We start from the raw sequence: 23,245 nt of genomic DNA, 5'->3' as shown, positions 1-23,245 counted from the left end.
TCAATATTGAAAGGAGAAAATCTGTCCTCATCAGAATTAACCCCAAACTCGGGGACCTTGCAGAGAAGGAACCAACAACTAAACCCAATGGCCTCCTCTTTGGACAAGATATGATAAAAACCCTCGGCAAGTACGTGGCAACCTTTACAGCCTTAGACAAAGCCCAAAACAACATGAAGCGTGTTTTTGGCCAGGCCGGTGGAAGAGGCCGTTCTTCCGGCCGTGGTAATTTCCGGCCCTTCACCTAGGGAAGAGGAAGAGGTTCGTCCGGTAGAGGTAGAGGCTTCTACCCCTCCAACTCCAGACAGTACTTCCCACAAAGAGGAAGAGGCTCACGCGGAAGAGGCTTCCCCGCTCGTGGTGCTCCCAACAACACCACCTCAAGTAAGTGCACCCCCTTCTTCTTCCCCTCCAAAAGTCGGCGGCAGACTAAAATACTTCCTTCATGTTTGGGAATCCCTGACCCAAGATCCATGGGTTCTAGAAACAGTTCAGGGCTTCAAAATAGATTTCACAGAGATTCCTTTCCAATCTACCACTCCCAATCCCATGACCCTTTCTCTAGAGCATCTAGAAATCGTCAAAGAAGAGGTTTCCTCTATGTTAAAGAAGGGCGCAATAATAGAGGTCCCTTGGTCTCAAAAGAATTTTGTGAGTACCCTTTTCCTAGTCAAAAAGAAAGACAAGGGTTGGCGCCCAGTAATAAACCTTCGAGAGGTAAACAAGTACCTCGTCTACCGTCATTTCAAGATGGAGGGCATCCATCTGCTCAGAGACCTTCTTCTCCATGGAGATTGGCTAGTCAAATTGGACTTAAAAGACGCATATTTTACCATTCCCATGGCAACAGAACATCAGTCCTTTCTCCAATTCATCTGGGACAATCGCCTTTTTCAATTTCAGGCCCTCCCTTTTGGCCTTTCTTCTGCCCCTCGGTGTTTCACCCAGATCATGAGAACGATAGTCTCCATCCTAATAGCCAGGGGTATTCGTCTCATCATCTATCTAGACGACATACTAATAATGTCCCAATCTCACTCTCAAATTCTAGAGGACTTACAGACCTCTATGAACCTCATAGAAAGTCTTGGGTTCATTATAAACAGGGAAAAATCAATCCTTTTACCCTCAAAATCTCTCGAATTCTTCGGCTTCACCGTGGATACTTCGACCTGTCTTCTCTTACTCCCCAAGAAGAAGATTGCCAAAATTCGGAAAGAAATCAGATTCGTTCTCAAACATCACTCCTTATCCCTGAGAGAGCTAGCCAGACTCCTTGGCCTACTCTCTTCCTCGATACAAGCTATCTTCCCTGGCCCACTCAACTACCGTGCTCTTCAGAGAGTAAAAGCCAAGGCTCTCAGATCTGGACTTTGGTACGGAGACCAAGTCTCTCTAGACGAAGAAGCCAAACTGGAACTTTCCTGGTGGCTGGACAATTTGGACGCCTGGAATGGAAGAGCTATTTTTGGTTCATCTCCAGACTTCGTCCTAGAGTCAGATGCCAGCCTTCACGGTTGGGGTGCTCGTCTTCTCAACCAGGACACTGGTGGTATATGGACCCCTTCAGAGTCTTCCCACCACATAAATTTCTTAGAAATGACAGCCGGGCTCTATGCTCTGATGAGCTTCAGACAATCTCTCCAAGGCAGATCCGTCCTCCTGAAGATGGACAACGTCTCCGCAGTCTCGTATATCAACCGCCTTGGCGGTACGAAATCTGCCGACCTTTCGAACCTAGCCAAGAAACTCTGGATGTTCTGTTTGGAACACAAGATTTCCCTGAGGGCCGAATACCTCCCTGGAAAATCCAACCTCTCCGCAGACTGGAACTCGAGGTTCCTAGTAGACTTCAGCGATTGGAAACTCAATCCAACCATTTTCAATTCCCTGTCCGACCTTTGGGGCCCCTTCGATGTGGACCTCTTCGCAAGCCGGTTGTCCTCCCAACTTCCACAATACTTCAGTTGGATGCCAGACCCGGGTGCTCTCGCTGTCAACGCCTTTCTCCAACCTTGGGCACCTCTCAGACCCTACGCCTTTCCCCCCTTTGCCATGATTCAGAGAGTTCTTCAGAAAGTGAGACAAGAACAGTGCTCCCTGGTCCTGATAACTCCTTTCTGGCCGTCTCAAGCATGGTTCCCCACAGCCTTGGAACTCTCTTACGACATTCCTCTCCTAATCCCGGCCTCTCAAGGTCTCCTCCTAAACGCAAACGGAGAAGATCACCACCTGGTTCTTTCAGGGAGCCTGAACCTTCTTGCTTGGAAAGTGTCAGGCAATCTAACCAATTGTCTGGACTTTCGTCATCTGCTCTTACACTCCTCGGAGAATCTTGGGCACCTGGAACACACTACAGATATAATAACACCTGGAAAAAATGGTCTAGTTGGTGCTTGGAAAGGGACCTGGATCCCGTGGAAGCTCCTATCGTTAATATAGTCAATTTCCTCGTGGAACTTTTCGACAGTGGCCTCTCTTATAGATCCATTAACTGTTATAGGTCTGCCATTTCTGCAGGTCACTCTATCGTCAACGGTAAAACGGTAGGTAAAAACCCTATTGTTTGTAGGATCCTTAAAAGTATCAGACTTAAGAGACCCCCCAGACCTAAATATCAATCTGTTTGGGATGTTAAACTGTTACTTGACCTTTTTTGCTCCTGGCCTGATAATTCCCTTCTTAACAGAAAATGTCTTTCAATCAAACTTGCATCTCTTCTTTGTTTAATCTCCTGTCGCAGAGTTTCAGATGTTAAAGCTTTAGACATCTCCAATAGATCTTATGAGATGTTCGGTGTTAAATTTGAAATTTTTAGGAGAACTAAGACCATGTCTGATTCTATCTTCTATCCACGTTTTGATTTCTGTAAAAAGCTCTGTGTGGTTGACTGTATGAAAGAGTATGATTCCAGGATGTCTAATCTTCGACCTCCTGATGCAAATCAACTCCTTGTTTCCTACGTTAAACCCTTTAAACCCATCTCATCCTCCTCTATCGCAAGGTGGGTTAAATTGGCTATGAATTTCGCTGGTATTGACCTTTCAAAATTTCAAGCTCATTCACTAAGAAGTGCATTGGCCAGCAAATCATATTGGTCTGGTGGTAAGTTGGATACTATCCTCAAAGCTGCTGATTGGTCTAATGCTTCTACCTTCGCTCATCATTATTGTAAACCAATTGAACATGTTTCTGATATTGTGATTCAGGGCTACCAACATGCATAATGTAGCCTCCTGTCTTGTAATGAAATTGCGATTCTCCTATTAACATGACCAGAGAATCTGGATTTCATTAAAGACACGGAGGCTAACATTATCCCCCCCGTCCCTCCCTTGAGGGATATTGAGGATTAATTTGGTTTACAATGTTTTGAATGTTCTATACCTTTAACCTTGCCTTTCTTTACTTCTGAAGGTTTCCTTGTACCTTTCTTGACTTGCCTCATTTTCTTTCAGACAATTCGAATTGATGTCCCGCATGGATTTTCAAGTTTCAAGCATACTTCCTTCGAGTTTCAAGATCTGTTCTTCGTTCATGCATTCTAAAAGAGGCTGATTTATCTGGGCACACGCCTTTTATGGACACTGTTATGTCATTTAGTTCTATTCTTAACCTTTGTGATGTAAGCGGCTGTGAGCTGCATTAAAAAGATTAATGCATAATGTTAGCCTCCGTGTCTTTAATGAAATCCAGATTCTCTGGTCATGTTAATAGGAGAATCGCAATTCTTCTTGGTGTTCAATGGTTATCACTAAATTTCTTCTGGCACCCACCGACATGGAGCGTCAACTTTCAAAGATCGGGACAAAGTCCTTATTACTGTGAGCTTGGCGAATGTGATGTGATACTGTCTTGAGTATCCCAGTTTGGGAATTTTTCAAGGTACATTGCGGTGCTAGCATCAGAAGAGGTATGCCCAGAGAAAGGTTGCAGACACTTTGCTGCTGTCATTTTCCATTAGCCAGCACATCATAGGAGGTATCTGAGGTACTCTGCGTGTGATCAGAGCTGCATGAGTTTCAAAGGAATGAATCATTGTGAAGGGTTAGCGGTAAGCGTCATCACACACTACCACATTTTTTTAGCGGCTGTTAGAAATGGGGGTCTCTAGTTGGCAAGGGTTTGCACCTTTGTCTAAGTAGGGACCCTTATTCCTAGTCAGGGTAAGGGAGTTACACTCCCAAATAAAAACCCTGCTCACCCCCTTGGTAGCTTGGCACCAGCATTCAAGCTTATCTAAGATGCAGTGTGTAAAGCATTTGCACATAACCAACAGTGATACAGTGATAGTACTGCAAAAGGACACCCCATCAGCTTAGAAAAATATCCAATACTTTTATGTATCCAAAACAAGACCAATACGATAAGAATCCACCATACAGTACTTAATATTATATACTTTGCAAGATAGCCTTAAAATTTCAGAAATACCTCCAAAAACACAATTAGTACGAGTCAGTAGCTCCATCCAGGGTTACCATGATGCTGAAAACAACAGAGTTTAACAGTTCCAGCTGACCGTGACGGTACGGGCCAGCGAAATATTGGACAGACTCGGTAACCGTACCTTTCTCGTTGCGGCTGGCACATTGGTGCAAGCTGGTCGGGGCAACCATTGCGGTTGCGTTGCAAAATGAAAGTGGTGCAGGGTGCAGTGCCCTCTCGATGCAGTACAGGCAGCTGCTTGGCGACAATCATCCAGACGGCGTTGGTGATACCAAGGCTTATGGTGCAGAGTGAGGTGGTGCTCGATGCAGTGCTGGCAGGTTGCGGTGCAAGCGACAGAGCCAGTTAGCAGGAGCTGGCGTTGGTCCCCCCAGACTGCTGTGTGAGACGAGGCTGTGCATTGTAAAACTTACAGCAGTGCCCCCAGCAATAATGCGGTCACAGGTGTCAAAGTCAGCCGCAGCAACAGAGTCGGTGAGACCAGGATGGCTAAGTGAAGCGAGGTAGTGTGGAGTGCAGTGCCTACAAGTTACTGGGCATGCAGCGGCTCGGTGTCATTGGTAGTCGTCATCGGTGTGGCTAGGGTTGCAGTGCAAGATGCGGACAGAGCCTTCTGCGGTGCCGTAATGACACAGAGCTAGCAACGCAGTAGGTGGCGGAGTCAGTTGCATTTCCCTTCTCTGGGGCAACTGAAATAGCGGTTCCAGAAGCAGTATACAGACGTTGGTGAAGTCTTTGTAGGAGGTAAGCCCTACTTCAAGCCCATGGAGAGACTCAGCACGAGTAAAAGAAAGTTAAATGCAGTCCTTTCACTGCCCAAGGCAGAAGCAGCAACTGCAGGCCAACCCAACAAGGCAACAACACAGCAAAGGGGCTGTGCTCCTCCTGGCAGCACTTCCAGCTCTTATTCTTGGCAGGTTCCTCGATTCCAGCAAGTTCTAAAATTCTGGGCCCCAATATTTATACTCAAAATCCTTTTGTTCTCTCAAGCAGAGAGTGTCTGGGTTTAGATCAAACAACCGCAAAGGTGCACCACAAAACATGAAACAGTAAGTGCAGATGACGTTTAAGCACAATAAGAAGATATTCCTCAGAGATGTTGGAGTTCTTCTTTAAATCTTTATTTTCAAAAAGCAGTAAAACACATACAGCCGACGCGTTTCGTCCCAAACTGGGACTTCTTCAGGGCTGTCGGTAAAAAACATATATACATATAATCAATTTTATATACAGGAATCAACTTTACAGTCTAAAAACATTTACAATACCAAAACATGTTAAAAGCATTACTACCATAGACGTGGAGCCTATGCATGCGTTTGATGTTGAAGCGTTAGCCCACTGCCATTCTATCAGCAGGGTAAAACAAGTTGGCCTAAGGATATGTACACGTATGTAAGTATTGTTTACAATTCAAATATACATAGTTACAATTCAAATATACATAGTTGGAAAGTACACATACATCATGCAATTTTAAGAAATAGCAAGCAGATATATACACACGGCACGAGGCCCATGTGTCTGACCATGACACAAAGAAAGAAATGGACTGGGGAAGAGAAATTTGTATATGTTTAAAGGAGAGCACAGTAAAGAACGGGCAACCCATTTTAAGGTTGAGGTACTTCCATGAAGGTAGCTTGGTGTTGTTAATTAAGCAAGCTCCAATATGTCTTAAGAATAAGAGACCAAAAAGGATTAATAATCCTATTGTGCCTGGCAAGTCATAACACTGGTACATCGAGTCCAATACTCATTTACCTTTAAGTCAGTTGGACGTCGCATGTGGGGAAGAATATGAGAGGAAGCGGGGTCCAGGGGTCACCTTCCCGCCTACTGTAATCCTGTTATATTGGTTCTTTCAGAGGTTGATTTTACAAGCATAGACCTTAACTGGGACATGAAAAGAAAAAGGATATCTATGTAACCATACCAGATTATGTTATTGTGTTGTTAGACAGCAGAATCGGCAGAGTTTAATGAGCCTTATTGCATCGGGCAGGGGGCGTTAGGCTCCCTATCAAAAAGTTCAGTTCATCTTAAGAAATAGCTACTTACTATAGGTATGCTTAGCGGGCAACAGAGGAAAAGTGTCCTCGGAGTTCTTGGGTGGTATAAGGAGTCATGCCACCTTACTGATATGAATGTCTCAGTCCGTATGCTGGAAGATATGAAAAAGCGAAAAGCCAGCTTATACCCTATGCAAGGGCTTGTTACATTAATGTGTACAGAAATTGAAAAGCCAATGGCCAAGGATCAAGTACAAAAGAAAATAGCTGCCAAATATTGATTACCTGAGTCAAAGATAGAACTGGTGATGGACTGAAGGTCCTGTTAGTCCAATGGAAGAGGGTGTGGGCACTGTATCCCAGTAGGCCTGTTGATTAAAAGTGAGTAGATTTCTGTTTACAAGTTGGGTCTAGCTCAAAGAGCATGAAAGAACACAGTTCTGTGTGGGTTTACGTGGATGGAAATGACCAATATAAGCATGGTCCCAAATTGTACCGCCCCAGGTGTAGGGTCAAGGATGCAAGTACCATGTACCAAACACTTAGTGATTAGCAGGCTATTATTTATTATCAGATACGGGTTATTACAAGGGAGAGAAAATCCCAGAGTGTCCTGAGTATCTTAACTTAAGATGCTGTTATGGATAATGGTCGCCAAAGTCAGAAACACGCACTAATTCTAATGTGGAAGTTAAGCCCAAACCCTGACCTAGGTGAGGACCAATAGTAAGTCTGGAAATACCAGGAAGGAACAGCCGGTTACAGGTAGGCAAATAAACTCACCGTTCTTGATAAAGCGGCTGGCGCCCATCCACAGCCCTCGTCCTGACGAAACACCCGCAGCGACGTCGTGTTCAAATGTTGTGAGCCCCTGCTGCTCGTTTTATAGCAGGAGTAATTGGATTAAGGGTCTGCACCTGTCAAAACTCCCGCCAGCGCGAAGGAGCGCTGTGCGAAATGGCAAAGGCAAAACGCGGTGCCGTCTTGTGTAAAAGAGGCGGCCATCTTAGAATGTCTATGGGGAGCACTTGTCTATATGTTCCTCAATGCCCAATGCCTAATGTGCTGTATGAATTACGTCCTCCGTATTGTCCAGTGTGGCTTGTTAATTAATGTCAATGTTCCTAAGAATTGTGGCCGCATTTAGCGTGAAAGACCGATAAGCAAACAAAGCTTGGAACAAACAGTGATTACGATCGCACTTATTATTCGGTCCTTCGTTTAATGCAGCAAAGGATAGGAAACCTGCTTATAAGTGAGGAGAGGTTATGGGCTAATGAAGCGAGGGGGACCTCTTTTGTAGTTCGAGGTCTGTGTATATGTAAGAACGGCGGCCATCTTAGAGTGTCTAAGGAAAACGCGAATCCGTCTTGTGTGAAAGAGGCGGCCATCTTAGAATGTCTATGGGGAGCACTTGTCTATATTTTCCTCAATGCCCAATGCCTAATGTGCTGTACGTATTACGTCCTCCGTATTGTCCAGTGTGGCTTGTTAATTAATGTCAATGTTCCTAAGTATTGTGACCGCATATAACGTGAAAGGCCGAAAAGCAAACAAAGCTTGAAACAAACAGTGATTACGATCGCACTTATTATTCGGTCCTTCGTTTAATGCAGCAAAGGGTCGGAAACCTGCTTTTTAGTAAGGAGAGGATATGGGCTAATGAAGCGAGGGGGACCTCTTTTGTAGTTCGCGGTCTGTATATATATAAGAATGGCGGCCATCTTGGAGTGTCTGAGGTGGGTACGTTACTCTTATCAGGTTTGAGCTTGAAGCCCGATTTATTATGGGTGTATGACATGTACACTGCCCCTAGTGCCTGGCTGACTAGTGTTAACAGCCATAAGTATTATAACCCAAGTCGCGTGTAAAAACAACATCGATGGGTGAAATAGGATATTATCCAAAAGACAGTCGCACAAGATCCTAAGCGACCGGCCGGTTTAAGCTGGAGGGCGAAAAGTCCTATTAATGGTGGCTAAGAGAGCAAGGGCATGCTATGGGAGGGTGTACCACAACATGTGTAGTGCAATATGTGGAAAAAACAATGTAAAAGCGGCGGCCATCTTTGTCAGTGTATCAGTTTGAAAGATGGGAGTGGACGATAATGTGGAAATTATACCGCTGCGCTAAACTTTAAATAAAAGACCATCTGATATCTATCAAGATAGCGTTGTTCCAGAAAAGGGGTGGACAGGGGCAGGAGAATAAGTCAATAAGGTGCAATGGTATTCTAGACTTCATGGGCGTCTGTAACATGCGCGTAAGGGCTCCAGGTGATATACAATGGGCTGAGTTATTCCAATTTTACACATATACTTCAAGAAGGAAGGGGATATATACTAATACACAGTTTACAAGCAAACAAACCACTTTTTGATGTCAAATTGTGAAAACGTGTCATGCTGAATATGATTCAAATTTTGAACGGTCTGTGTGGTGGAACCAAAGTAGCACAGAGAGTGAACAGTTAGGGCGGATTACTCCAGGAAATAATGTAGCTCATCTTCAGTATTAAGGCCGAGTTCTGTACAGCGTAGTCTACATATCCAGCCCGCCTCCCGTTGTCTTAACGCTAGTTCCCTATTACCTCCCCTTGGGTGTATAGGTTGGTGATCAATGCCCATGAACCACATGTTGTCTGTGTCTTTATGGCATTCCTGGATATGGAAGGTCAAGGGATATCTCATGTCACCATTACGTCTTGCACGGACATGTTCTTGGATACGGATCTTTAAGGCTCTTTTGGTGCTACCAACATAGATCTTGTTGCAGCCGCAACCCAAAATATAAACAACATATTTTGTATTGCAGTTGATCAAGTGGTCTATAGTATAGGTTTTGTTGGTGTTGTAGCGGAATTCCTTGGTTCTATTTCTGCCTAGTGCGCACATGTTGCAATCGCTGCATGTGAAGAAACCTTTAGCGGGAGTAGTTAGCCAGTTGTTCCGCTTTTTGGATTCTATATAGCTGGGGCAGAGCATATTACGAAGATTTCTCCCTCTCCTATAGCATATTTTGGGTGTCCTGGTAACCGAATCCTGGAGGCTCGGTATGTCCGCAATCAGATGCCAATGTTTTCTTAAGATGTTAAAAATTATGCTGCTTTGATCAGAGTACTGTGTAGTAAATGAGAGGGGTCTGCTAGTATCTGATGGCCTATTTTTGGGGGCCAAGGTGCTTGTTCTAGATACGTTTTGGACTTTTTTGTTGGCTTTCTCAAGGGTCTTTCTGGGATAGCCCCTTTCAAGGAACCGTTTTTCCGTTTCCTGTATATTATGTTGAAAAGTGTCCTCCGTGCTGCAATTGCGGCGCATCCGGATCATTTCCCCGTAGGGGATATTCTCAATGATATGTCGGGGATGTGCGCTCTCATAATGTAAAACGCTATTGCAGGCTGTCGCCTTACAATGGGTACAGCTCTGGATCTTGTTGTTTTCTACAAAAAGTTTTACATCCAGAAAGTCAATTGCTTTCTGATTGTGTGTCATAGTGAAGCGAACACTGCTGATAGAATGGCAGTGGGCTAACGCTTCAACATCAAACGCATGCATAGGCTCCACGTCTATGGTAGTAATGCTTTTAACATGTTTTGGTATTGTAAATGTTTTTAGACTGTAAAGTTGATTCCTGTATATAAAAACTGATTATATGTATATATGTTTTTTACCGACAGCCCTGAAGAAGTCCCAGTTTGGGACGAAACGCGTCGGCTGTATGTGTTTTACTGCTTTTTGAAAATAAAGATTTAAAGAAGAACTCCAACATCTCTGAGGAATATCTTCTTATTGTGCTTAAACGTCATCTGCACTTACTGTTTCATGTTTTGTGGTGCACCTTTGCGGTTGTTTGATCTGAATTAAAATTCCCTAGGGAATAGGCACGGTGATGATGGGTGCCATTCAGTGTGCACACAACCCCCTTGATTAAACTTAAGGGTCAAGATACCTCACGGGGGAAAGTTAGTCAGGTGCTTACTCTAGGAAGGGTCCATCATTTATTCAGTATTTTACTTTGGTTCGCCCTCATTAGCACTGACACACCCTATACCCAGATCCTATATTCATATTGTCATATAAGTGAGACCTCTTTTAAAAGAGTGTCTGGGTTTAGTCCAAACCAATTTGAGCCTCTCTAGCACAACCTCCCAGCAGGAGGCTGAAACAGCATTGTTTCAGGCAGACCAGGCTCATTCAGGTGCAAGGAAATGTTCTCCCACAAGTCTAAATGCAGCCCAGGTCTATTCAGCCCAGCCCTGACTCACCCAGACTCTCTGTAGCCACAGCACATCCTTAGCCCCTGTCACTCCAGCCAGTCAATACACATCGCAAGACAATTCCTACTTTCTAAAAGTGGTATTTTCAAACCCAGAATATAAAAATCATCCTTACTAAAAGATGCATTTTTACATTCTGAGTACAGGCATACTAAACTCCATTTCTATATCTTGTCCCAATCGGAAGTTATGTATTTAAGAAGTTATAAGTAAACCTTTTATTCTTTCCTATGGGACAGATAGCTTTGCAGTGGTGAACAATGAAATACACTGTAATTCACCAACAGGCCATGTTAGACACACCAGTACATGTCCTACCTTTAAAATACACAGCACCCTGCCTACAGGGGTACCTTGGGACTACTTTAGGGGTGACTGATATGGAAGAAAAGGTAAGGTTGGGGCCTGGTAAGTTGGTGCACAAACTGCAGACCCTACAGTGGCAAGTCTGAGAAACCTTTTCAGGACTACTCATGTGGGTGGCACAATCAGTGCTGCAAGCCCACTAGTAGCATTTGATTTACAGGCCCTGGCACACTCAATGCACTTTACTAGGGGCTTACAAGTAAATCAAATATGTCAATCATGGAAACACCAATCCATAATAACAACTTACAAACAGGAGCACTTGCATTTTAACATTGAACAGCAGTGAGAAAGTGTGCAGAGACACTATCAGCAAAAACAGAGTCAAAACCAGAAAGTCAGAAAGCAAAAAGACAGGGGAAATACGCCAAAAGAAGCCAAATCTACCAGTGTCCATCTTGGATTGGGCAAAACTCTAAGCCCAAATCTTTCGAGACAGAGTTCTCGCTCACACATCTGCATCTGAGGTCACAGGCACACCTGAACTTTATATTGCTGGCATCCCTTTTGTGCTTGTGCATATGCATACACAGTGACAGGCACACCTGAAGTTATATTACAGACTGTTATTGATTATCGACTGCCTATATTTACAATGACAGGCACAGCAGAAGATGTATTTGTACTTCTTAAAAGAAAGTACACTGTGACAGGCACACCTAAAATTTGTCATGAGGTACTTGCAGTATTGTAGAGGATAAATGTGATGATTTTTACAATTCATTTTTGGTCTATTCGAATTTAATTTTTTTACTTTGCATTTTTGTTAAGTGTGTTGGTGCTGTTTTGGATTATTGCCTTAAATAACAGTTTTGAATGATTTAATAATAATGGCTATATTGCAGCTCCACCTCATTTCCTGCAAGTTCTTGGGGAACCACAAATGGAAAGAGAATGTGGGTGCCCTAATGTTTTTTAGCTTATGTGGATGTGCCACAGGATGAAGATTGTTCTGCGAAAAGGAAACTATCTTTCCTAAAGTATTGCTTAGGTGGAGTAGGCTTGAAGGAATTCACTAATCTTCCCCCTTTGGAGGGTGTGGGAGATATGAATGTTTTTGAAAAGAATGAGTGTCCACTTTGGAAGAAAGATCAACTCAGTAAGGGAAAGATTTGAATTTTATTCACATGCACAAAAGGAGGAGGAGTCAATTAAGGAATACGTAGCTGTTCCACTAACATTAGCAATATCCTGAGTATTTGATACAATAACTTATGAATCAGTGTTGAGGGAACAAATCATGACGAAGACCGAAAGCAAGAAAATCCAGGAAAGACTATGAGCTGGTACAGAATCCTCTGTAAGTGCACTTATTAATATTGGAAAGGAAACTTAACAGTCTGAGAAGTTTGTAAATGAGATCAGAAGACAGAATATCAAAATCCAGGAAACTAATTCTGAAGTTTCCATTGTGAAAAATCAGATGACACCCTAAAACAAGAAAGATTCTGAAAATAAAAACGTTTGGAAAATAAATAGTATAATTTATTTCAGGTGTGGAAGTTCATTGCATGTTGGAAATTTAATGGATGTCTAGCATGGGACAAAGTGTGTATCAAATGCAAAAAAATGGACACTTTGGAAGGGTGAAATTGTATTACATATGATGAGGCTGGTGCAAATTTTAATTCAATTTTATGTGTGGGTGACACAAAATTCAGAGGTTTTCCTAGATGCAACTATTGACAGGAAACAGATAACGATGATGGTTGATTCTTGTACCTGATACAGTATTATTGGCAAAACATTATTCAATGACATATGGGGTAACAAGAGGTTGTTTCTACTGCCATTCAAACAGGGGGTTATTTAGGTCACAAAACTGACTTACAGGGATACTTTTGGGCAGATCTAGAACTTGGAGGGAGAACTACAATGGGCAAAGTATGTGAGGCAACTAAAGGTGATGTCATTCTAGTTTGGCTCTCCCTATCAACAAGAGATGGGCATACGTTTAGATCCTAATGCATGCCCACCAATGAATGCAATTACATCTGCTAGAAATGAATATGTCTCTGAAATACAGAGACATCATTCCCAGTTCTTTTTATTAAAAGAGTGGAGAAGTATGTCGATTTTAAGCATAAGATCATACTGAATGAAGAGGTGATACCTGTGAGACACAAAGTGGCTTTGCCGTACAGTGATAAACTTAAAGGCATGTTGAATGATCTGGTTGAAAAGAAAATGATTACACCTATAGAGTCCTCTTCTTGGGTGGCTCACATCATTTTGTCTCCTAAGGGGTCAGGAGATGTCTATTTGTGCGCGGATTTACGCAGTCTAAATAAAGAAATTTGGGTAGACAAACACCCTCTCCCAAATATCCATGAGTTAAGATCAACACTGGTAAAAAAATGTCCATGGTAGATTTGGTAAGTGCCTATCCCCACGTGGAACTACATGAAAACTCCAAACATCTTAAGGCGTTTGAGACACCACAGGGTATGTTTCAATGCTTGCAAATACCTTTTGGATTAGTAAGTGCAGCCTCCATGTTTTAGCGTCTAACGAAGAATGCATTAGAAGGGATTAAGGGAGCCATTGATTTCCAAGACAATGATTTGATATTTGGGAAAACTAACAAGTACCATGTAAAATGGTAATGAATGTGTTAACAAGATTAAAAGACACAGGTCTGACATTGACATTTTCAGAGTGCAAATTTAGGCAACATAAAGTTGAATATTTGGGACATGAAATGTAAAAGAATGGTATCAAACATGAACACAATCATGTGGAAAGGATTTCAAATGCTTCTTCGCCCACCACTAAAGACCAACTACTGTTTTTTTGGGGTTAACAGAATTTTATAGGAAATCTGTGCAGGATCATGCAACCAAAGTGTATCCTCTCCAGCAATTACTAAAGAAAAATGTCAAATACAAGTGGGGCGTTAGCCAACAGGAGACATTTGAGCTATTAAAAAGGAGTTGGTGCACCATTTCTAAAATCATATGTGGCTGGTAAAGAGTGCATTGTATAGTGAATGCCAGAAGTGTAGGTTTGGGAGCAGTGCTCATGCGGAAAGTCAACCATGAAGAATGGGTGGTTTCCAGGACACTACTAAAATTCTGAGTGCAATTATTCTACTACAGAGAAAAAAATCTTAGCCTGCACCTGGGCAGCGCAACATTTTTGCTAATTCTTATGGGGGACAACATTTGTCTGGGAGCTGACCCCAAACCATTGGTCAATATGTTAACTACGAGTGGTAGAAGAATGTTAACAGCTCATTTAGCAAGATCAGCAGCCAAGCTGCAAAAATATCAGGGTGTTGTGGAATATGTTCCTTGGTGGGCTAATGTACACACTGATTCAATCAATCAATCAATCAGTGACACTTATAAAGCACGCTACATACCCGTAGGGTCTCAAGGCGCTGGGGGGGGGGGGGGTGCCGCTACTGCTCGAACAGCCAGGTCTTCAGCTTCTTCCTGAAGGAGAGGTGGTCTTGGGTCAGGCGCAGGTCGGACGGGAGGGAGTTCCAGGTCTTGGCGGCCAGGTAGGAGAAGGACCTTCCTCCTGTAGTCGCTCTTCGGATGCGGGGGACGGCGGCGAGGGCGTGGTTGGCTGATCGGAGGTGGCGTTTGGGAGCGTAGAAGTTGACTCGGCTGTTGAGGTAGCTCGGGCCTTGGTCGTGTAGGGCTTTGTGTACGTGGGTGAGGAGGCGGAAGGTGATTCTCTTGTTGATGGGGAGCCAGTGAAGGTCTCTGAGATGTCCGGAGATGTGGCTGGATCGTGGGATGTCGAGGATGAGTCTGGCTGAGGCGTTTTGGATCCGCTGGAGTCTCTTCTGGAGCTTGGCGGTGGTCCCGGCGTAGAGGGCGTTGCCGTAGTCCAGTCGGCTGGTGACGAGGGCCTGGGTGACGGTCTTCCTGGTCTCTGTGGGGATCCACCAGAAGATCTTCCGTAGCATGCGTAGGATGTTGAAGCACGCCGAGGAGACGCTGCTGACTTGCCTGGTCATGGAGAGGGAGGAGTCCAGGATGAAGCCCAGGTTTCGTGCATGGTCTGTCGGTTTGGGTGCGGTGCCCAGGGCGGGAGGCCACCAGGAGTCGTCCCAGGCGGAGGGAGAGGAGCCCAGGATGAGGACCTCCGTCTTGTCCGAGTTTAGTTTCAGGCGGCTGGTCGTCATCCACTCGGCTACCTCTTTCATCCCTTCGTGTAGGTTGGCTCTGGCGGCGGCGGGTTTGTTGGTCAGGGAGAGGATCAGCTGGGTGTCGTCGGCGTAGGAGATGATGCTGAGGTGGTGTTTGCGTACGATGGCCGCGAGGGGGCTCATGTAGACGTTGAAGAGGGTGGGGCTCAGGGATGATCCTTGGGGGACGCCGCAGATGACTTCGGAGGCCTCTGACTTGTACGGTGGTAGGCGGACTCGCTGTGTTCTTCCGTCGAGGAAGGAGATGATCCATTCCAGCGCCTTGTCCTGGATTCCGATGTTGCTGAGGCGCCGTATTAGGGTGCGGTGGCAGACCGTGTCGAATGCCGCGGAGAGGTCTAGGAGGATGAGGGCCGCTGTTTCTCCATTGTCCATCAGGGCTCGGATGTCATCGGTGGCGGCGATGAGGGCAGTCTCGGTGCTGTGTTTGGCTCGGAAGCCGGACTGTGAGGGGTCGAGGGATCCGTTCGTCTCGAGGAAGGCGGCCATCTGCTTGTTGACGGTCTTCTCGATGACTTTGGCTGGAAACGGGAGAAGCGAGATGGGGCGGTAATTCTTGAGGTCGGTGGGGTCCGCTGTTGGTTTCTTGAGTAGAGCGCTGAGTTCGGCGTGTTTCCAGCTCTCGGGGAAGATGGCGGTGTCGAAGGATGTGTTGATGATGTCTCGCAGGTGGGGTGCGATGACAGCGTCGGCCTTGTTGAAGATGTGGTGAGGGCAGGGGTCGGTTGGTGATCCGGAGTGGATGGAGTTCATCGTGCGGATGGTGTCTTCTGTGCTGATCGGGGTCCAGGCGTGGAGGGTGGTGGTGGGGGGGGGTGGCTGGTCGGTCGTGGTGTGCGTTGGTTGGTTGTTGAAACTGCTGTGTATGTCTGTGATCTTGTTGTGGAAGTATGAGGCGAGGGAGTTGCAGAGGTCTTGCGATGGGGTGATGTCGTTGTTTCCTGCGTTGGGGTTGGAAAGCTCTTTCACGATGTTGAAGAGTTCCTTGCTGTTGTGTGCGTTGTTGTCCAACCGGTCCTTGAATGCTGTTCTCTTGGCGGCGCGGATCAGCTGGTGGTGTTTCCGGGTGGCAAGTTTGTAGGAGGTCCTGTTGTCCGTTGTCGGATCCCTTTTCCAGACTTTCTCGAGGGCTCGGCAGTTCTTCTTGGAGCTCTTGAGTTCGTCGGTGAACCATGGGGCCTTCTTGCTGCCGGGTCTGCTAGGCGGGGTCCTCAGCGGGGCGAGTTCGTCCGCGCAGTTGCTGATCCACTTCGTGATGTTATCGGCGGCCTGGCTGGGGTTCGCTGAGCTGGCAGGAGGGTGTTGGCTCAGGGAGGTGGCGAGCTGGTCTGCTGTGATCTTGTTCCAGCTTCTGCGGGCGGTGTGTTGCTGGTGTTGGTGGGTCGTCGTTCTCTTGAAGGTGAAGTGGACGCAGCTGTGGTCCGTCCATTGAAGCTCTGTGGCGTGGCTGAAGTCGATGTCTGTGCTGGATGAGAAGACGGCGTCGAGTGTGTGACCGGCGAGGTGGGTGGGGGTGGACACCAGTTGCTTGAGTCCCAGGTTGGCGAGGTTGTCGAGCAGGGTGCTGGTGTTGTGGTCGTTGTTGTTCTCCAGATGGAAGTTGAGGTCTCCCAGGAGGATGTAGTCAGCGGAGGGGAGGGCATGCGGGCTGACGAAGTCGGCGATGTCCTCGCTGAATTGTGTGCGTGGTCCAGGGGGTCGGTAGATCAGGGTGCCTCTGAGGGTGGTGTTCGGGTTGGTGTGGATCTGGAAATGCAGGTGTTCGGCGCTGGTCAGGGTGTTGTCGGTGCTGGTCGTGAGACGGATGGTGTTCCTGTGGATGATGGCGATGCCTCCTCCCATCTGGTTGGCGTTTCGGTCCCTCCAGACGATCTTGTAGCCCTCTGGGATAGCGATGGCGATGTCGGGAGCTGATGAGGCGTTCATCCAGGTCTCCGTGAGGAAGGCAACGTCAGGGGCTGTGGCGTCTAGAAGGTTCCAGAGTTCGATGGCGTGTCTGTGGACGGAGCGGGTGTTGAGGAGGATGCACTTGAGGTGGGTGCTGCTGGAGTTCGACTTGACCGGTGCTGGTGCGGGGCTGGGCCGGATGCAGGAGAACTTGCAGGCGTGGCAGCTGAACGGTCCGTGGGTGCGTCTTGGAGTGGCTTGGTGGCAGTCTGGGAGTCGGCCGGTGTTGAGAGCGATGAGGGTGGCGGCTGAGTACGTCAGGCGGGTCGGTCGGGGTCTTCGTGGGCCAGGGGTCCTGGCGCTGGTCGCGAACCGGTCGCGGACGGGCGCAGACGGGCTTACCTTTGGCGCGCCTTCGGCGCACAATCGGCGCGCCCGCTGCGCGTGACCGCTGCGCGTTCGCACGGTCGCCATTTAAGGCGAAGTGCGCGGGTGGGCGGGGCAGCTGGGAGGCGGGAGCGGGGAGGGTTACAGAAGACAAAAGGGGCGGGGACAAGCGGCGGTGGCGGGAAGGGAGGGCGGGGGGCGGCGCGGTAGGCGGACAACAAGGAAGGAGAGCAAACACGATAACAGGCAAAAACAGGCACAAATTACCGCTAAAAGCGGCAAAAACAGAGTTTAAACACCAAAAAAAGGCAAGCACAAATTAATGACAAAACAAGGAAAAAAAGCACTCGCAGCGGCGGCAGCCGGCAAACGAGGCAGCAGCGAGGCAGGGGCAGGCAAGGGGCACACGCAGCAGCTGGTGGCCGTGCGGCGCGGGGGTGTCCCCCAAGTGGGTCACACTCACCTGCGTCGCATGGTCGCCATTTAAGGCCAAGTGCGCGGGTGGGCGGAGCAGCTGGGAGGCGGGAGCGGGGAGGGTTACAGAAGACAAAAGGGGCGGGGACAAGCGGCGGTGGCGGGAAGGGAGGGCAGGGGGCGGCGCGGTAGGCGGACAACAAGGAAGGAGAGCAAACACGATAACAGGCAAAAACAGGCACAAATTACCGCTAAAAGCGGCAAAAACAGAGTTTAAACACCAAAAAAAAGGCAAGCACAAATTAATGACAAAACAAGGAAAAAAAGCACTCGCAGCGGCGGCAGCCGGCAAACGAGGCAGCAGCGAGGCAGGGGCAGGCAAGGGGCACACGCAGCAGCTGGTGGCCGTGCGGCGCGGGGGTGTCCCACAAGTGGGTCACACTCACCTGCGTCGCACGGTCGCCATTTAAGGCCAAGTGCGCGGGTGGGCGGAGCAGCTGGGAGGCGGGAGCGGGGAGGGTTACAGAAGACAAAAGGGGCGGGGACAAGCGGCGGTGGCGGGAAGGGAGGGCGGGGGGCGGCGCGGTAGGTGGACAACAAGGAAGGAGAGCAAACACGATAACAGGCAAAAACAGGCACAAATTACCACTAAAAGCGGCAAAAACAGAGTTTAAACACCAAAAAAAAGGCAAGCACAAATTAATGACAAAACAAGGAAAAAAAGCACTCGCAGCGGGCGCAGCCGGCAAACGAGGCTGCAGCGAGGCATGGGCAGGCAAGGGGCACACGCAGCAGCTGGTGGCCGTGCGGCGCGGGGGTGTCCCACAAGTGATTGTATGTCTCGGGTTCCGACTATGGATGAGATAACGTTAAATGAGGATGCGGAGTGTGATGTGGCATACAACCTAGATGATGTTATTATTTTGTGTAAAAATGAGAATGTAACAAAAACCATATCTGGGGAAAGATGGAATGAAGCAATTCAAGATGACTATGTTTTGCAATATGTTTCTAGCTACTTGAGTGAAGGTTGGCCAGAAGAACAAAAACGGAGGGGCTTATTTACAAGCCCCTGGTGCCGCCTGTGTGTCACTTTTTAAAATAGGAAAAAGTGACATACCAGCCATAACAGGTCATTACCCATTCATTTACAGGGTAGTCTCCATTTGAAATGTTATGCGGTAGGAAGCAGGGGTCGAAGTTAATGCCGTTGTGGCTGAGAGGGAAAAAGGCATATGATCTTGAGATTGAATTTGCTAAGATTAGGAAAAGTTTGGAGCGATATCAGATGAAGATAAGTGAAAGGGAGCCCCAGGCATCACCTGCGGTGTCTAAGTTGAAGTTTTGTGATTCAGTAAGGGTGAAAATGGGTGGTGTATCTAATAGGAAGGTGGCCAAATGGCCATATCCAGTGGAAATTGTGGATATATTTAGAAAAGCAGTAGAGGATAGTAAAATATGGAATTTCATAAGGATTTCTGTGTGCAAAGATGTATTGACAAAAAGATGTGGATTTACAGATGGTGCAGATGAAGACTTTTAGTTTGGTGTGAATGATAATACTGACACTGTTAATGGTGACAGGGAAATATTAAAAAGGGAGAATAGGTCGGGTGAGTATGGTTATGTAGGTGATGACTCTGCAAGTTCTAGTGAAAGCATAACAAATGAAGGGGATGTTTCTCAGCATCCCAATGACAATGTAATAAATGAAGGACAAAATGTTGGAGTCCGGAAGAGTATGTGAGTAAAGAGCATTCCCACGAAATTGAAAGATTTTGTTCAGTACTAATGCTATTCAATGCATATTTATTATTGTGTTCTGCATATTCCTTTGTCTGATATGTTCTTTGTACTATGTATTATTTTGACTAACTTTATGCTGTTTTTATAATTAGTTTTGTATTAGGATTATTTTATTTTGCTCTTCTTCATATTATATTATTAATGGGGAAGGTGTGTAATGTACTGTTAATGTAATGTCGACAGGTTGCGAGGTAGGATTGTGAGGACGGGAGAGTCGGTGCCAGCTTGTTGGAATAATGTTGAGGAAATAACCATTGCACTATGTGAAACTATATTGGAGTTTGCTGATCACTCAATTCAAAAGTCTTTTTCCTTCACTAGAATTTACCAAACCCTTTTCCTGAATAGAACCCCCAAAGAAAGTGTGGGTTCAAAACTCGTAGACTGGGTTCATTAGGGTATCCTAGTTCAATCAGTATCAATATGGACGTATAAATTCATTTGTCTAAAGAAACTACTGGAAGCCCATATTAGATACCTCTGGACCCTTTATACGTTCCAGTACTGAGAGCACTTCCTGTGAATGTAATGCTCTGGTCTTGTAAAACCTTGGATTGGTGAAGATGCACTTTAAGCCTAGTTCATGTAAAGGTTTGCATTATCACAATGTATATTTGATTTATCTTTCCATATTTCACACATGTTTTTCAAATATTTTTCACTGTATATCCATCGAGTTAAATGTGTATTGTCCTTTCTTTATCGCACCAAATGTGAAAGTTTAAAAAATGATTGTGTCCAATCATTAATAAAACAAATTTGAGGTCATGATTATTGAGTAAAATATACCTCATGCATAAGTAAAGATGTGTTTAAATCTCAAAACTGCCTGATTTTATTTTGTGTATGCAATTGTCTAAGGCCCAAGGTTGTTGTAGGTAAGGGCCAAATGCCCCATTTCACACGGGATGTGTAGACTGGCAGCGGGAGGGATCTGAGTGAGTCCAGCGATGCGGGCGGTGGTGAGGGTTCTTAAGATGCCTGGGCGGGAAGAAGAGGTTACAAAGCATCAATCTCATCCCAAAGGGGAAGCTGTTGGGATGTGTAGGCTGGCAGCAGGAGGGATTTGAGTGAGTCCCACAATATGGAAGGCAGTGCAGGCTCTTTAGGCGCCTGGGTAGTAAGCAGAGGCTACGAACCACCAATCTTGTCCCAGCAGCAAAGACTGCTTCGATGTGTAGGGTGGTGGCAGGATGGATCTGAGTGAGGGATACAAAGCCTGTACACTGAAAGTGCTCTTTCAGAGAGTTCGCCATGGTCCAACAAACTGCTTGTGTGTGCCACATGTGTCGCAGTCAAAGTGTAGAATCGATGCTGGCATCACAACTCCATCTCGTGTGAAAATGCTTAAAGATAAAGAAAGTTACTGCTGAATGGCCACCACCAAAGCTGCCCCAAAACAGTTCAGAACAACTCTCTAGACTACCATCAAATAAAGAACTCCAATGGAGAGCAAGGGCAAAGTTCAAGCACCAGGAATTATTATGGCTGACCCTGAAGCCAGCACGTCACAAGGTGCTACAGAAGCTTTGCATCTGCAAGTTCCACAAGAAGCTTCTGAGAGAACTTAGGGCCCGATTCACAGAACTAACTTAAGACAAACTGGTAGATGCATCAACGTTGTCATTTGCGATTCCTTATTTGCGAAAAATAAGGAATCGCAAATAAGGAATCGCAAATGGCAATGCATCATTTATTTCGCAATTTTATTGAGATTCGGTAAAAATCGCAATTTTTACCGAATCCCAATAAAATTGTGAGTTTCAAATAGCGAATTCACAATTCCCATTCATTCCTATGGGCTGAAATGCCCATAGGTATGAATGGGAATTGCGAATTCGCAATTTGAAAATCGGAATTCAACAAAGCATTTCAAGGGTGGAGAGGGGGGTCCAAAGGACCCCCCCCTGCACCCATGAAATGCACTTAAAATGCACTTAAACATGTAAGCTCTGTCTGTAACTTAACAGTTTAAAAAAAGCATTTTTGTGCTTTTTTAAACAATTTTGCAAATTACCACGAGGTTCAAACTCGTGGTAATTTGCACTTTCAATTTTAAAATTCGCTAATTTTTTAACAATGATGCATTCCATTTAAGGAATCGCACAATTGCGATTCCTTAAATGCAATCGCATTTAAGAAATTCGCAAAATTAGCGAATTTGAACAAAAACTAATGATGCATACCAAAAAGTATTTTTGGAGTCACAAACGGCCGATTTTAAGGAATCGCACCGTTTGCGACTCCAAAAATGCTTGATGCATCTGGGCAATAATCCTAAACTTACTACCATTTTTGTATTCACAGAAGGCACTTACTCATTTTAGTATTCACAGAAGACACTTACTCTTTTCGGTATTCACAGAAGACACTTACTCTTTTCGGTATTCACAGAAGTTAGGAGTCCTAACTTTAGTACTCCTAAATACCTTCTGTGAATACCGAAAGTCCTAAAGTTAGGATTGTTCTCAGTTTAGGAGTAGTAAAGTTAGGACTACTAACTTTAGGACTCCTAAATGCCTTCTGTGGATACCGAAAGTCTTAAAATTAGGATTTTTCTCAATTTAGTAGTAGTAAAGTTGAGAAAAATCCAAATTTTAAGACTTTCGGTCTTCACAGAAGGCATTTAGGAGTCTGAAAGTTAGGAGTCCTAACTTTACTACTACTAAATTGAGAAAAATCCTAACTTTAAGACTTTCGGTATTCACAGAAGGACTCCTAACTTCTGTGAATACCGAAATGAGTAAGTGCCTTTTGTGAATACCAAAATGAGTAAGTGCCTCCTGTGAATACCAAAATGGTAGTAAGTTTAGGATTTTTTCTTAAGTTAGTTCTGTGAATCAGGCCCCTACTGTCCACCAATGTGTGTATGGCTTCTGCATTCTTAAAATTGCCATCATCCTTTGATACTGCCAAAAAACACAATATTGGCAATAGATGGACTGCATGTATAGAGAGTTTTGAAGATTTCATAGATCCAACAGTTGCAAAAGATAAGAAGAGTATAAAGTGTCTGAGGAACACGTCTGATAAAGGAGTGTAAGTAGCCATGAAAAAATACAACATGAACTTTAAGTGACATATGAGCAACTCAAAACAGCCTTGGCTGCAATGTTTTATCCAGTGCCAAATGTAGATTATGAAAGATACATATTCAGTCAAGAAAACCAGAAACCAGAAGAAACGATTGAAGAGTTTATTGAGAGACTAGATGCTCTTGTGAAGAACTGTAAATTCAATTAATTTAATGATGAGGAATATACCCGCCTCAGAGTAATTGATGGATGTCTGTAAGATTCCTTTTGATGACAAATGCTGAAGGAAATTTTGAACATAGAACACAACCTCAGGACTGCTCACAGTAAAGAGCGTGGTGATCATCAAGCGACTGACATGGATGCCAGAGGCACCCAAAGTGTGTTAGTCATGAGCAGGAAAAGTAAGCCAAAGTACAAGGCAGAGGAAGACAAGGCGATGACTTCACAG

Source organism: Lissotriton vulgaris, chromosome 3_1, assembly GCF_964263255.1.
Source record: "Lissotriton vulgaris chromosome 3_1, aLisVul1.2, whole genome shotgun sequence".
NCBI lineage: Eukaryota > Metazoa > Chordata > Amphibia > Caudata > Salamandridae > Lissotriton > Lissotriton vulgaris.
This window is presented reverse-complemented; position numbering follows the sequence as displayed.